Here is a 16,998-nt window from a genome sequence, read left to right as displayed (position 1 = left end):
GCTAATTGGAGTGAGATGTCTGCCAACTGGAGTCCAATCAATGAGATGAGATTGGAGGTGTTGGTTACAGCTGCCCTGCCCTATAAAAAACACACCGGTTCTGGGTTTGCTTTTCACAAGAAGCATTGCCTGATGTGAATGATGCCTCACACAAAAGAGCTCTCAGAAGACCTACGATTAAGAATTGTTGACTTGCATAAAGCTGGAAAGGGTTATAAAAGTTCAGCACTGCTGCTACTCTCCCTAGGAGTGGCCGTCCTCTAAAGATGACTGCAAGAGCACAGCGCAGACTGCTCAATGAGGTGAAGCATCATCCTAGAGTGTCAGCTAAAGGCTTACAAAAGTCACGGGCAAATGCTAACATCCCTGTTAGCGAATCTACAATACGTAAAACACTAACCAATAATGGATTTCATGGGAGGATACCACAGAGGAAGCCACTGCTGTCCAAACAAAACACTGCTGCACGTTTACAGTTTGCACAAGAGCACCAGGATGTTCCACAGCAGTACTGGCAAAATATTCTGTGGACAGATGAAACCAAAGCTGATTTGTTTGGAAGAAACACACAACACTGTGTGGAGAAAAAGAGGCACAGCACACCAACATCAAAACCTCATCCCAACTGTGAAGCATGGTGGTGGGGGCATCATGGCTTGGGGCTGCTTTGCTGCGTCAGGGCCTGGACGGGTTGCTATCTCGAAGGAAAAATGAATTCCCAAGTTTATCAAGACATTTTGCAGGAGAGCTTAAGGCCATCTTTCTACCAGCTGAAGCTCAACAGAAGATGGGTGTTGCAACAGGACAATGACCCAAAGCATAGAAGTAAATTAACAGAATGGCTTTAACAGAAGAAAATACGCCTTCTGAAGTGGCCCAGTCAGAGTCCTGACCTCAACCCGATTGAGATGCTGTGGCATCACCTCAAGAAAGCGATTCACACCAGACATCCAAAGAATATTGCTGAACTAAAACAGTTCTGTAAAGAGGAATGGTCATGAATTACTCCTGACCGTTGTGCACGTTCTGATCTGCAACTACAGGAAACATTTGGTTGAAGTTATTGCTGCCAAAGGAGGTTCAACTAGTTATTAAATCCAAGGGTTCACATACTTTTTCCACCTGCACTGTGAATGTTTACATGGTGTGTTCAATAAAAACATGGCAACATTTCATTCTTTGTGTGTTATTAGTTTAAGCAGACTGTGATTGTCTATTGTTGTGACTTAGATGATGATGATGACCAGATCACATTTTATGACCAATTTGTGCAGAAATCCGTATCATTCCAAAGGGTTCACATACTTTTTCTTGCAGCTGTATTTCTACAACAAACAGTGTACCGTTGTCTCCACTAATTCCTTGGCTGACCCTAATGGCAGATTTGTGTTTCTCAAGGGCACCATTTTTTAACGTAAATTCACCTTTGCAGTCGTTTACGCCCCAAACTCCCAGCAGCTTACCATTCTTGACTCTATAAGGAGGGCCAGGTAATATTGAGGGGAGATTTTAATGTGAGCCCTGATCCGCAGCTCAACACATCCTCGGGCCACTCTACCCACTCATTTGCCTTCCTAAAGCAGCTTCGAAAATCTAGTTTACTGCTGGAGGGTGCTCCATCCCACTGAGAGACTTTAGTTAATATTTGGCCACCCATGTTGTTAACACCAGAACAGACTTCCTGCTGATCAGTTCTCCCTCGGGTCTCTCTCCAGCGCGTCAGTTGGATCACTTACAATCTCGGACCATGCCCTGGTCTACATCTCCCTGCATCCAATGTCCTCTGATGTATGGTCATAGACCTGGCGTTTGTACCAGAACATTTTGAACGATGCAGTGGCATTGAAACGGGTCTCTGTATTTCGCAGAGAACTCGATGGGCAATGTGGGGATAGCATCCATCTACGTAGGACGTAAAGCAGTGGTTCAAGGGGAGCTCATCTCCCAGGGCTCAAGACTGAAGAAGGGGCATGAGGGGGAATTACAAACCCTTCTGCTGAAAATCCATTTGGCAGAATTTAAGCATAAACGTTGCATGACCATGGAGTTGGCGGTGGAACTCCAGTTTCTCCGTCAAGAGCATGCTAACTTACTTAGGGGTCTGGTTGTGCCACGTGTCCCATACATAATTTTATGAATTTGGGAATAAATGTGGGAAACTGCTTGCTAGGGCCCTCAGATGACAATGCGTTTCGGGTCACGTCCATAAACACCACACCGCGACGGGTTCACCAGTTGTACACCCATTTATGATAGCAAACACCTTTAGAGACTTCTACGCCCAGCTCTACCAGCTTCCCAATACCGTACCTGGATCTTCAGAGGTCCAGCAGACAGAGCGCATCTTGCAATATCTTGAGGAGGCTCAATCCTAACCACCCAAGTTAATAACCAACTAGACACCCCCCATTACTCAAGCAGTTTGGTGGTGGTTGTCAAAGATATTCTGAAGGGGAAGATTCTGGGACACAATGGCTTCACAAATGCCTATAATAGTAAGTTCCACCTTCTCCTTTCAAGCCCGATATGTTCCTATTTTAATTCTTTGGCCTCGGATACTGTTGAACCCAAAGAGGCGTTGGTTGCCCATGTCATGGTCATCCCTGAAGAGGGGAAGGACCATACCATTCCCGGTAATTACAGACTGATTTTGAACTAAAATACAGACATCAAAATACTAGCGAGGATCCTATCGAATTGTCTTAAGCTCATCCTAACAACGATGGTCCACCCTGACCAAACACCAAACTGGTTTTATTGCTGGGAGGGAATGAGGGACAACTCTAATAGGGTGATCCAGCTGATCCACTGGGCCAGGTTGCAGGTTGACCATCCACCCTGTCTCCTACTTTCTACAGATGCCGAAAATGCGGTACATAAAAGAAAGGAAAGGAGGCGCAAACACCTCGTGCATTACCCGTGGTACTGTATAAAATTTTTAATAAAAAATGCCAAATGCATACTCAAACATGCAGAAATGAAATCGTGTTACAAATTCCCATCACACGTGTGCTGGAACATGTCCTTTAAGATGCGACCGCTAACGCGTTTCGAGAGTCAGGCCCCCTTCTTCAGAGCTGGTCGAGATGCCGAAAATGCAGGGTGGATTGTGTTTACTGCTGAACGGTTCTGACCAGGCTGGGCCTGGGTCCCAATATTCTTTAGTGGATAGCGTCGCTCTATAGCACCCCGTAAGCTCGAGTTAAGGTGAATGGTGTCCTTTGGTCAGTTTCCCATCTGCAGTGGGACAAGGCAGGTGTGCCCCCTGTCCCCCCTCATTTGTGCCCTTACGTCAATGCTTAGCAAAATATGCCTAAACCCAGATATAAAAGACTTTACTGTGGGACCAACAGAGCACAAACTGTCCCCTTACGTGGATGATGTTCTATCTTACGTTTTCTGATTTGTTGTTCTCTTGCCTTAATATCATGGCGAAACTGCAGGATTTTACCTCACTCTCGAATTTCAAGACTAATTCTAATTAAAAAATCTGAAATTTTGCCTCTGTTCATGCCCTCGGGATTGCGTACGCAACTGCAAGCCTTGTTCTCCTTCACCTGGTGTCATACCTTTCTAAAGCACCTAGGTGGTTATCTCCCTGCCCATGGCTCCCAGTAGTACACCTGTAATTATGTGCCACTGCTCTCTACCATAGAAAAAGGATTTATAAAGTTGGGACCTTAACGACCTTTTCATGGATTGGCAGTGTCTTAAAGATGAATGTTACCCCGTATTCTTTTGTACTTGCAAATGGTGCCCACCTCTTTACCCAGGTCTTTCTTCTTAAACCTAAACAGTCTGTTCTTGAAATCCATGTGAAATGAGCGAAGCCCACATTTGGCTCTTCGCACCCTGCAATGCCCCAAATTGGTGGGAGGCATGGTTGTACCTGTTCGCAAATACTATGAGGCGATTGCCCTGCAATGGATATTGAACTGGAGCCACAACGTAACTACTAAATTATGGGTCAAACTCGGAGTCCGCCTGGCAGAAAGCCTGTGTCAAAGGACCCTAAATAAACAATAACAAAAATGTATTTCTACATGTAACCCAACTTTTCTTTCTTTGCTAGGAGGCAACAATTTTGCTGTATGAGTGTCTGAGTCTTCAAAAAGGTTGCTTAGGTGTAAAAAAATTGTATTGTGCATTGGGCATGGGGAAGTGATCTTTACTACATGGAAATAGAGAGAGTTTAGTGCAGCTCTGGGCTCATCTAGAGGGACCGAAACATGAAGAAAAGGTGCCCACTGACCAATTGAACTGTCAGCTTTGAAATAACGCTGTTACTTAAGTAGCTTATGCACACAGGTTTGCTTTAGGCCTCATGCACACTGGACGTTATCAAAACACCAATAGAAAGCTGTAGCAGTTGAAGGTGTTTTTTAGCTTTGTTCGCGGTAGCATTTACTTTAGCAAATACTTTAATAAAAGCTGAAAAACGCAGGTTTTCGGTGTTTATCAGAGTTAGAATGTTTTTCCAGCTGAAAAACTCCTCTCAAAACCCACTAGTTGTGGGATTTTTTTTCCAGCCAGAAAACGCCCCTGCCAAAAACTGCTGATAACAGCCTATGTGTGCATGGACACATGGAATAACATGCTGGGGAGCTTACTGACTGCAGAAAAAAACATCTGACGCCAAAAACAGCAGCTGTAAAAACATTCAGTTTGCATGAGGCCTTAAAGTTGTACAAATATACTTTTTCAGCAAATTCATGGAAGATGAACCAATAGTGTTTTTAAAGCTTGATCGATCCAGTTCCTAAAAAAAAATAATAAATGTATTTTTTAAATTTAACCAGAGTATTTACCAAATACTGCCTTGATATCCACCTCTTAAAATTCCCCTCTATAGGTGACCAGGAGGAAGAAGGGCAGGACTAGAAACTGAGAATTTCTACATGTGAACAATGCAAGCACCAAATATGCTTACAGGGAGGGAAAAAAGGGAAGAGCTTATGAGTCTTCTGCTGTCCCTTTACTGTGCTATTGCAGACTGGTGAGGGAAGGGGTAGTAGATAAAAAGCAGGCCAGACTGGTAAAGGCAGGTAAAACAGCCCTCATGTATGAATTTTAACTTTTTGCTTGCAGTTCAACTTTAAGGAAACATTGCAGCAGTTGTCAAATCAGGAGGTTTAAACAATTTATTTAAAATTACTTATTTTTTCAAAAAATATCCAAAGGTTGGCTTCTGCATTAGAAGACACTGAATACCTCTCCAATGGGTATCAAGTTTGAATTTCACGCTCGTCAAGCAGTACAACCTCTGTCAAAGACTTGAGCACTACTTAACACTACTGGGAGTGACAAATGTCCACTTTAAGGTCCCTTTCAAAGTCGCATGACAAGCCGTACTCCATGAATTCCAATGAGTATAGTTCATATCTGTGCAACTTCTTCAAGTTGCAATGATTTCAAAGTAGTGCCTGCACTACTTTGGTCTGACTTTAATGCTTTTTGAGGTCCATAGACCTCAAAATTACACAGGCATTGCTTCAGTCCAGTCAAAACTGTGGCAAAAAATTGTGGTAAAATTGCTCACAAGGCACAAGTGTGAAAGGGGCCAAAGTGGCTACGTGTGTGTGTGTGTATGTCCAAAAATGTAAACCTGTAGATCGCCTCTGCCATCTCTGTCCTTAGCTTGGCACATGGCTTGGGGTAACCATTATTTCCTAAGGCCAGATATGTAGAGGCTTTACAGTTTCAGAGGATGCCAGAATATAAACACTGCATCTGTATTTGGCAAGCTATTTTGTGGAAATTTGGATTTTGGCTGCAGCTGATGTCTGTCCTTGTGTTTTGAACGGTGAGAAGAGCACATAGAGTAACACACCTGTTTTTAGTGCAGTTACCTTTAAATCATAGGTGTATGGATTTTTGTTTGTTCAGCCTCGATACTGGTGTGATATTCACACGTGCCTTTTTTTGGGTCTTTAATTTCTACCCAAACAGTCTTGTATCCCTGTATGTATTTCAAGGCTTCTATATACATTTTTTTTAAAACCATGAAAAATAAACTGGAAAAAAGTTTCCTATAGTGACCATTCTAATTCTTTTTCAGTGTCCAGAGATTAAACCAATTATGATTGGTCAACGTGTAAAACTTAAATTTTAGATTTTTTTTTTCTCTCTCATTGTTCTTTATAAATAGCCATATAGCCTTTTCGTTAAGTCTGCTAAAACGGCCTGTTGTACTTTGAGAATTTTCCATTCATTCTGAAAGGCCCTATTTGACTTAAAAGCTGATCGATTTTTGTTACTGTGCCACATTCTATTGAGCTGCTGTGGGATAGGATGAGTCACTCTCTAAGGGTCAATTAAATTTAATTGGTACCTCGTTCTCTTTATGGTCTTCAAATTTTTTGCTCAGACCAATTTGAACTTTTGAGAGAAAACTTTTAGCTACTTAAATTATAGTTATTGGATAACCATTTAGGAATTTTAAATGGTTATGCTGTGATATCTTTTTAAGTCTCAACATGTTCCATAGCCTGGCACACACATTTCCTACTTGAAACACCATCTAGAACTTGCTTTCAAGACCACCTGTAACTGTTTTCCTCTTCCAGTCATTTTCTTTGGGCTAAAAATCAAAGGTACCACAGTACAGAAAACATATTCTATTTTTGAAACCTATCACTTGTCCTGCTGAATCATAATCAAAAACATTAGTCACTATTGTAAGTAAAATTCCTTTTTTTAAAAATGTATTTATTCTTTGTTGCATCTGCAATGGCACGCCCGATTGGTATTCCTAAAGGCATTTCTTGACCTATGATGAATCCTAATGAAGAATATGTTATACTTTATAAAAAATGAACTCTGGGTAAATAGAAAAAAAATAACCCTGCAAGTGGGGCTCTCAGTTTGGTTTTACTTGGGGTACCAGTGAAAAGCATTTTTCTTTCCTTGCTTCAGGTTGTGGGTGGGCGTAGCTCTGATGCCTTGTTGGAAGTCACAGCTCTAACATCATCATGTACAAAACAGGGCCAGCATTCCAGTATTGTAATTGTGGATGCCGAGGGACTGCCCACAATCAGGAATGTCTAAGGAAAGAGAAGAATGTTGGCTGCTGAGGGAGGTAAGGTGAGTGAGAAGAATGCTTTTTACTGGTAGCCTAGGAGCTCTACTGGAAGGGTCATTTTATTTAATTTCCCTAAGTTTAATTGAAGTGTGGCTGTGTGTGTAAGACGTATCATCTTGTGTTTTTTGTACTTTAGTTTTGTGCTGTCTTTCATAGTTGAGGCCTCTTACAAACCTCCTTCATATCCCAAGATTTGACGCCTTGATTTCAGGCTTAAATACGGGATTCTTATATCCTTCATTTCCATTTACACATCCACACACTTTTTCCTCCCTGCAGGAGAGGGTTCTGCAGCAAGTTTGTTGTTGTGATTGTGTTTACTTGTATATCTTTTATAGCTTTACTCATATATTGGTGACAGACCTATTTGTTTTTCCAAATTTCTTTTTCTACAGTCTCCTACATATAATGCTAATTGTTTATGAGCAAGTAATTTTCTTTCACAAACCGCACATTTATATTGTGTATAGAAGTTCCTTTTTGGGTTTTTTTGTGTGTATTTTTTGCATTTTTTTAATAGCCTGCAGTATCCATGACGACTGGACCTTTCACACAGCATTCCTCTGACTCATTGCGAAATGCTGACAATTAAATATACAGTACTTTAAAGAGATCCATCAATCTTTGTTGTCATGCCAACCAGCTTATATTTAGAAATGTAACAAGTACATGGAGTTCAATTTCTCTTGTACTCAAACATGGATCTGCAACTGTAATTGAATTTTTTTTTTATTGAAAATCAGAATCCTGTTTGAGCAGTACTTGTTTTCAGAATATCGTTTTCTTTTGTGAGTAAGGCCCTTTCATTTAGACACATTGTAGTATAGCAGCAACATACTTCTTCCTTATTAGATGTAATCCATTCATTTTAGTAGATTGCATTTAATTGCTATGTCATATTATGGTACTTTCTAGGCTGCCAAATGCTTCAGTCTGTCGTCGTGTCAGTCATAAGCAGAGCTCCATTTTACAGTTTCGAATGATAGGTTTTACTGCTGTAACTTCTTCTATTAACAGATTTGTATGGGAGAACTGCTAAAATGCTAATTGGAATATTTCTTACACACTTCAAGACTGGGCTGTATCACCCCATTCCTGCCCAGGCCTTTTTTTTGTTTTCCGCACTCTCAACATTTTGACTGACAGTCGGTCATCAAACACTGTACACTAATTAACCTATTTTTTTGAGATGGAGAATTCTTCTGGTGGTATTTAATCACCACTGGATCTTTTTACTATGGAAAGGGGAAAAGAGAGAACATTATAAAAAAATTTTCTTAGTTTTTGTTAAATAATTTTGAAAAAATTATTTTTTCATAAATGTAGGCCAAAATGTATTTTGTTACATTTTATTGGAAAAAATAACCCAATATCGGTGTATAATATTTAGTCTGTGTGACAGTCTAGAAACTGTGGTATGTACATTTGAAAATCGATCAGTCCTGATGTACCGACTGCGAATCTCATTTCTTTAAGCCCTAAAATTCCAGGTCAATACAAATTCCTTTTGGGGAAAGTAGACCGCCCAAGGTATATAGGAAGGCGGTTGTACTGGTAGCAGAAATATTTTTTTGTGTTTGTTTTGTTAAAATCAACAGTATGTAAAGCAGTCCTTTTGTCCGCTTAACCATTTAAAGATCATCCACCATGTATATACTGCGGCAAAGGGGCACTAGTCAGCGAAACAATGTACCTTTACGTCGTTTCATTGAATGGCCACTTGATGGCGCGATCGCGCCCCCGGCCACCCGCGATCATCCCCAGGAGAGGCAGAACGGCTATCTGCCTATGTAAACAACACAGATCGCCATTCTGCAAGGGGACAAGATGGACATCTTGTGTTCCTGCCAAGCAGGAACCAGGATCTCTGACTTCCCTCAATCAGTGCAACCCCACCACAGTTAGTAAGCACCGCCTAGGGACACACTTAACCTTTTGATTGCCCCTGATGTTAACCACTTCCCTGCCAATGTCATTAGTACAGTAACAGTGCATTTTTTTTTATTTTTAGCACTGATCATTGTATTAGTGTTACTGGTTCCCGAAAATTTTCAAACGTGTCAGTTAGATGTCAGATTTGTCCACTGCAATGTTGCAGTCCCGCTGAAAATCACTGATCGATGCCATTACTAGTAAAAATAAATAAATAAAAACTTCATAAAAATATCTCATCCATTGTAGACGCTATAACTTTTGCACAAAACAATCAATATACGCCTATTGGGATTTTTTTTTTACCAAAAATATCTAGCAGAATACATATTGGCCTAAAGTGATGAAAAAATTAGATTTTTTTAAAAAAGATTTATTGGGTATGTTTTATAGCAGAAAGTAAAAAATATTGTTTTTTTTTTTTCAAAATTGTCGCTCTTTTTTTTGTTTTGTTTATAGTGCAAAAAAATAAAACCCGCAGAGGTGAGCCAATACCACCAAAAGAAAGCTCTATTTGTGGGGAAAAAAATGACCTACATTTTATTTGGGTGCAGCGTCGCATGACTGCACAATTGTCAGTTAAAGTAATGCAGTGCCATAGCGCAGAAAATGGCCTGGTCATGGAGGGGGGTAAACCTTCCGGGCCAGAAGTAGTTAATCTCTGAGTTTCTGTGCCCTGCAGGGGGGTGGAAGATGAGTTTGATCTCTGTATGAAGCACTGACCGCATGGTGTCCTGTGACTTGATGGGGCTAAATGTGCTGGCATCGGGTAATGTGTGAAAGTCTTAGCTGAGTTCAAAATACAATATCCTTTCCTATGGTGGGAGAGACTGGCAGTCTTTTTCTGAGCTTTCTCCTGTTATAGACACAGGGGAACTGGTGTCTGGAAGTCCCATGGGAAAGGGGACTGGAGGATGCTTAGAGCTGCTGGGTCTGGAAGGTGTGCTACTTTCTGGACCCTGGGACTGCTGGGACATATACAGTGCCTTGAAAAATTATTCATACCTCATTGATTGAACTTTTTGGCCTAAAAGCAAAATGCTATGTGTGGCAGAAAACTAACCCTGAACACACCACCGTCACTGTGAAACGTGGTGGTGGCAGCATCATATTGCGGGGATGCTTTTCTTCAGCAGGGACAGGGAAGCTGGTCAGAGTTGATAGGAAGATGTATGGAGCCAAATACAGGGCAATCCTAGAAGAGAACCTGTTAGTCTGCAAAAAACTTACGACTGGGGAAGAGGTTCACCTTCCAGCAGGATAATGACCGTAAACATACAGCCAGAGCTACAATGGCATGGTTTAGATCAAAGCATATTCATGTGTTAGAATCAGTGCAGACCTAAATTCAATCGAGAGTCTGTGGCAAGACTTGAAAATTGCTGTATATAGATGCTCTCCATCCAATCTGACAGAGCTTGAGCTATTTTGCAAAGAAGAATAGGCAAAAATGTTACTCTCTAGATCTGCAAAGCTGGTAAAGACATCCCCAAAAAATATGCAGCTGTAATTGCACCGAAAGGTGGTTCTACTAAGCATTGACTCAAAGGGGCTGAAAACAAATGCACGCCACACCTTTCAGATATTTGTTTAAAAAAAAATGTTGAAAACCATTTATCATTTTCCTTCCACTTCACAATTATGTACCACTTTGTGTTTTTCTGTCACAAAAGAATCCCAATAGAATATGTTTACATTTTTGGTTGTAACATGCCAAAATGTGGAACATTTTAGGGGGTATGAATACTATTTCAAGGCTGTAGTTTCGAATTGTCTGTACTAAGCTGCGGCCTGACCCCCACAGCCCCCTTCCAAGAGCCTGTGGACTTCACCCTGCCTACTGTGCTTCTGCCACCAGCCCCTAGCCCTGTCTGCCTGGATATCTGCCCTGTTCTGGACTTGGTCCTGTCTGCCTGGGTCTCCATCCCAAAGTCCGGGTTCCCCATTTCTGCTGGGCCATCCTACATGGACTATCTGTGTGGTTGTTACATTGCTACCCAGTGGGCAGTTTTGTTGTACTGTGTCTTGCTACCCCGATGTGCCAATACTGCTCTGCCCCTCTGCCAAGGACTTTAACCCCTGCTGTGCCAAGGACTTTACCCCACAGTATCAAACACTGCTTTGCCCTGTGTCACCCCTTTGCTGTTCCATATTGCCACCCTAAGGCTCACTCTTCATTGGTGTGTCTATTGTTTGTATTGTGGACTAATTCTCCTACAGCCTGTCCCCCGAGTCCCCCCATAAACACCTGCACATCGTGTTCCCTGTGATTTGCATCTGTGTGCTCCCTCTCTGCGCTCCTTTCATTGCCCCTCAACTGCTACTCTCTTTAACTGAAGAAACACCGGCCAGGGGTGTATACATGCCACAGCTGCAAATTGCAGCTGTGCCAGAAATTATACACAGTATGCCCACCAATTGTGACAAATTAAAGTGAATTGGGGTGCCTTTGTGGGACCCAAGGGGTTAAATCAGGTGGTAATGAGGCAATACAATGCTTCCTCTTTGTCTGGCATGCTCATTGAACAGCAATTCAAACATGGATTGCTCTTCTTCAGAGAGCATTGCACATGTGAACAAGTCCTTATGGTGGCACTATGACTAGTGTGGCAGTAATCTGGGACTGGTGTGGCAATGTGCCATGCCCCTATTGCTGTGACCAATTACAGAGATTACATTGGTAAACAAGGGCATCATGAATTGAAGTCTTTGTTTACTAGAGTTAATGACACATGTGGCCCGATCTGTGATTTGTTGTGTCCAAGGAGCACAACGATCACACATGGCACCTTTGCACATTTCCGAGAGGCACAAGCAGGAGGTCATACTGGTACATCCTCCTAGAGAGGCGCTTATCCTGCCAAAGCTGATTTTTATGTACAGTGGCTGAATGGAAAGTGGTTAAAGTGTATTTCCACTTTTGCAACCAAACTAGGATAACGCTGACTATTATATTGGTTACAAGTACCCATTAACATAGCATAACTTAAAAAGAATATTTAAAAAATCTGTTGATTTTATAATTGTAAGGAATTAGCTTGTTTTGTTGTAAATAATAGTACATAATAGCTTGAATTTAAATAGTAAAACTTTAAGAGCTCATTCAGACCCGTTTGTTCTTGTCTCTTGTGTTAACATTTTGAATCATATGTTAACGTGCATAGTCCTTGTGCAGCATATTCATTTTAAATAGGTTGCACAAGAATGGACCAAAAAACAGACATACAGTTTTTTTTGGATGCAAGAGTCCACTGTAGTAAGTTCTGCCTTGTTCTGCCTTGCTGCAATGCATGTGCGACTAAGCTATGTTGTGTGTTGGGGTAAAATAAAAAAAAAAAAAAATAGTGCACGTATTGTACATTGTGGTAATGTGGCATATACTGTAGCAAAGGTGTGTTTTGGCCCTAATGGAGTTTAGCTATTTTATTTTACGAGCCATCAGTTTAGCTCTGCAGTCTCCAGTAGTGGTTATGCAGGTTTCGACTTTCTCAAAAACACCTTACTGATAGTCTCAGGGAATTGTATTCGTACATGTAAAACTAGGGTGCCTTCTCTCTACTATAAAGGAGTGGAAGCACTTTTCTACATTGCCTAACATTTTACCATCTGCTTCGTTTAGTTTGTGTGTTCAGTTAAAGTATAACTAAAGGCAAAACTTCTTTTTTTTTTTTTAGTTTTGGAGTGGAGAGGAATTACAACCCCTGTTATTTTTTTATTGCGGTCTGTGGTCCTGTTTCAGACATTCATCCTCTCTATATGTCATGTTTACCTTTTTTAAAGTTGAAAATGGAAGAAAATCACAAAATTTAGGTTGTCCCTAGAACTGTAAGAGAGGGGAAATCTTCCAATGGGGACACATACTGGTGCCAAGCAGGGATTCCCTCACTTTGGAGGGGTTTTTTTTTTCCATGTCCTGTTTTGGCTACGAGACAATAAGTGAAGGGAAATCTTGGGTTATAACCCTCCTTTACACTATCGAAAAAAAAAAAAAATGTTTTTTGCTTTTTGTTTTACTTTACGTTTATGTAGCACAGTGTTTAAATTGATGAAACCTTGTGCACAGTTTGTAATATACCTTTTCTTTTCACACAGATTTTTGTTAGGAAGCAGAACAAAGACGTGTTTTGTTGTGATCAGGAAGACATTTCCGAGGTAAGTAAACAGCATACTTTATGTACTGTTAGCAAACCTACTTCCTGATCCTATAATTACAATGAAGCAGTGATTTTAATGATGCTTAAAGTAAAGCTATAAAAATGAAAAATTCCTTTAAATATAGTGCCTGGGGGGGGTCCCCTTAGTCTGTCTGTAAATCAGCACATCTGTAGCATGTAGGGGATGGGATCTGGGGGACCCCCTTGTTACAGAGGGTTTCCAGAATTCTCCCCCTAGGTACCTCCTCTATCTCTCCATGGGCGCCTTCTTCTCCCTTCAAGGTCTTATATCACCTACCTGGGCATCAAGATAGGATCTCTTCCTTCCTCCATCTACACCCTCAACTACCCTCTTTTTAAAAAGACTGTATAGGAATTAAACGGTTGGATGGGTCTTCCACTCTCGCTCCTGGGGAAATGCCACCAAATTAAGACGACCAGCTTTGCCCGCATTCTTTACCCGATGAAACATCGAGACGTACAACTGTTGAATCGGGCCTTCTCCGACTTCATTTGAAGGGGCAAGCGTCCTTGCATATCTTTAGCCAAACTCTGTCTCCCCAGACGCGAGGGTGGAGTGGGTCTCCCTAATTTAAGGGTATACAACCTCTCCTGTTTATATAGGACAGCACTGGACTGGATCTCCCAACGGTCCCATTTTTTCTAACTTCAATATGGAATCTCAAATGACTCTCCCTTTCCCTTTCAACCTATCAGCTCTGTTGCACTGTAAATGGAAATCTCTCACCCCCCCTCCTTCAGCATAACCGTCTACTTCGGGATACTGTCATCACATGGAGGGAGGTCAGGAAGTTTCTCCGCTGCTCTCCCTACTTCCCCAACTACTTACCCATTCGGGGTAACCCCTCATTTCCCCCAGGTCTACTCCACGCTGCGTACGCAAACTGGCAACAACGTGGTTTATCCAACTTCTCAGAGCTCTTTGACTTGGACACAGGATCCGTACTCTCTCAACAAGAGATTATCCACAAATTTAATCTTCCCGCATCCCACTCCTTTTTCCTGCAACAATGTCACAATTACCTTCGCTCTTTGAATTTGACGGGTCGGCGTGCTCCCAAGGACTCCTTCACTGACAAACTCCTTCACCAACAACATTATGGAGTCTCTGATATTTATAAGCCCCTGCTGTTGCACACCTCCATGCAGATTGCCTCCTCCACAGCCTCAAACTGGGGCAAACACTTCCCAGACCCCAACTCTTTACACAAAATAGTTGAGGGATATCAGAAAACTTTACGCCTTACTCCGAACTAAGTCTGGAGAGAAACCCAATTAAAAATTCTTCACCGCGCTTATATCCCTTTCCTAATGGACAAAGATAACCCGCAAGCGGGACTCTGCCCACAATGCCAAGCACCGTCCCTTACCCACCACTTCTGGCTCTGCAGCACTATCTCCTCCTTTTGGGATCAAGTCATTGCATATATACACAAGATCACCCTGCTCGTGATCCCGAGGGACCCCTACCTGCTTATTTTCGGCTACTGGGACAAACAACTTCTGACATTGTCTAATGGCCCCCAGGCCCGTCATCTACCTTGGATCCTCACATGCCTCCTACTTGCAAGGAAATCCATCCTTAATAATTGGACTCAACTCCCACCTCCATCTGTAAGTCAGCTTACGAAGGACCGGAGTGCCCTCTTCCAGAAAGATTACCTCAACAAGGATTTCAACTATGCACCCTCCAAAACCCGTTTTTGACATTAAATGGCGGCTCTTTGCAACCAAAACATGGCCTTTTCACTCTATTGACTTCAGCAACAAGGATTTCACCTATTTCTTTGCCTCAACCCCCGACCTGGATGGATGAACTTCTCTAACCTGTGGCCACTTGGTAACTCACCACTTCTAGGCTACAACCCTCACTCTCTGTCCACCATTACTGGCCCCCCAAGTGACCTCTTTTTCGTTCTTATCTCCCCCAGACCCATCCAACCCTATTTATGCTCATGGGTAATGCTCTAATGTCTATTACATACCTTAACCTCACTTTTCTGGGTTCACAAAGCCTATCCCTTCCTGACCTTAGCATTCTTCTACTTCTCCTGTATCCTCCTCTCCCCTCACCCCTTCTATCCCTTCCTCCTCCTCCCCTGTTGTACCCTCCTTCATCTCGTTAGCCACTGTTCAATTTTACATAGCGCATTATTCATTTAAATTTTCTTCTGTACAAGTTGTACTTCTTCATACACTGTTCTGTTATTGTATTACATTTTTTTCAATTAATTCTACTTAAAAAAAAAAAAATGAGGGTTTCCATATTCCGATAAGCCCCCCATCTGTAGACCACCACAACCATCTCCTAGGGATGTCGGGAAGAGGTGCTTTGGGGTGGAGAGGCAGAGCCCCCCTGCCCCAAAGCATCCACTCCCTCATGCTGCCTGGCATGGTTCAGGAGGAGGGGAGGCTCACTCAGCCCCCCCCCCCCACCTTACTGACCTGCCAGGCTGTGTGCTCAAATAACAGTATGGTATAGATTTGGGGGGGGGGGGCATTCCAACATATTGACTGTGCGTTCGGCAGTATAGCCCACTGCCCAACACTATATGGTACATCTATCAGCCGTGATTGGTGGCCAGGTGGGATATTATGCACCTGTCATAGGAAATCTAGTCTCATTTTTAGTGTTGGTGCTATTCTAGCAGTAACCCTTGTGAAAATACATACTAAAACCCACCCACTACCTAACCCCCCCCCCCCTTGTGTCACCAGTGACTACCACATTGATAGTTTAGTTATACTGTTCCTTGGGAGGGTACGTGTTACCTGTGTTCTTATTTTAAGTTTTATCTTAAGTTTCATTTATTAATATTTTTTATTTTTATCCGTGTCTAAAGTGGACATCACAGGTTTTCACAGTGGGAACAGCTTGTTTTCCTATTCATTTTTCTTACCAAGGAGGAGTCTGGTTTTTCTTATATATTACATGTTGGTTGCAGAGTGTTACCAGCGTTAGGACATGGAAGAGAAACTAATCCATACTGTATACATTATCTTTACTTCAGTGGCAAGGTGAAGCAGCGGCTTTACTGCACACACTACAGCTAGTTGTCGTCAGAATTTGTGCATAGTTCATAGTTGGAGTATCCCACTCATCCCTTCTCCTATCCCAGTTCTAAATAAAAAAAATTAAACCAAATCCCCTGGACTGTTCATTGTCTGAGCCAAGCGTCTGAAGTGATACGTTTTTACGTTTCTACAGGCTGTTGCTACAGATAACCCAGGGGAATCCAAGAAGTGTAATTCTCAGCAGATCTCTAGGGGGCAGTGCTACATTTGTACCCAAAATTCTCGTTCGACAACGCTTAAAAAACCTTCACAGGTTAGAGTTAACTGTGCATTAAGGCTTTAGTGCTGGTTCACACATATGCAATGTCAGACTTTGCATGTGATTTGTAGCGCACTGCACTGTAAATCACATGTGATGTCTGTGTGTTGCAAATTCATCCATATAGATTGTATGGCTGAATTTGCATCGCATTCGGACCAAAGTCGCACAGGACCCTTTTTTTGGTCCGCAGCAGAATCAGTTTGCATAGGTGTTCACACCTATATGATCCTTTTCATGTCCAAATTGACAGTTCACACTGTGTGATATGCAAACTGATCTGGGGTGTCGTTAACTTTGTATTAACAGCGATTCGCATATGGCAGTTTGAACTGCCTGCAAGTCGAAAGCGATGCGGTAACCTGCAGTGGATTTGCAGGGTTCCCGCATCGCATATGTGTGAACTGGCACTTAGAATTATTGCTTTCACTCTGGCGTTCATGGAGATACCTCATATTAGTGGTATGATTTATACT

The 16,998-nt window shown here is 42.0% G+C and overlaps 1 protein-coding gene across 6 annotated transcripts in view; it reads left to right on the top strand.

Moving 5' to 3' along the window:
• The window catches only part of LPP (LIM domain containing preferred translocation partner in lipoma), a 601,703-nt gene that overhangs the window by 139,307 nt on the left and 445,398 nt on the right, over window positions 1–16,998 (top strand). For all 6 annotated transcript variants that reach the window (XM_082251182.1, XM_082251181.1, XM_082251178.1 and 3 more), the window contains one exon: window positions 13,106–13,165. The gene's annotated coding sequence lies outside the window, so the exon portion shown is untranslated. The remainder of the gene's footprint in view (window positions 1–13,105; window positions 13,166–16,998) is intronic.

Source organism: Pelophylax lessonae (assembly GCF_965119305.1).
Source record: "Pelophylax lessonae genome assembly, chromosome: 3".
Classification (NCBI taxonomy): domain Eukaryota; kingdom Metazoa; phylum Chordata; class Amphibia; order Anura; family Ranidae; genus Pelophylax; species Pelophylax lessonae.
Note: the sequence above shows the minus strand (reverse complement) of the source record. Positions and strands in the feature narration are given on the sequence as shown.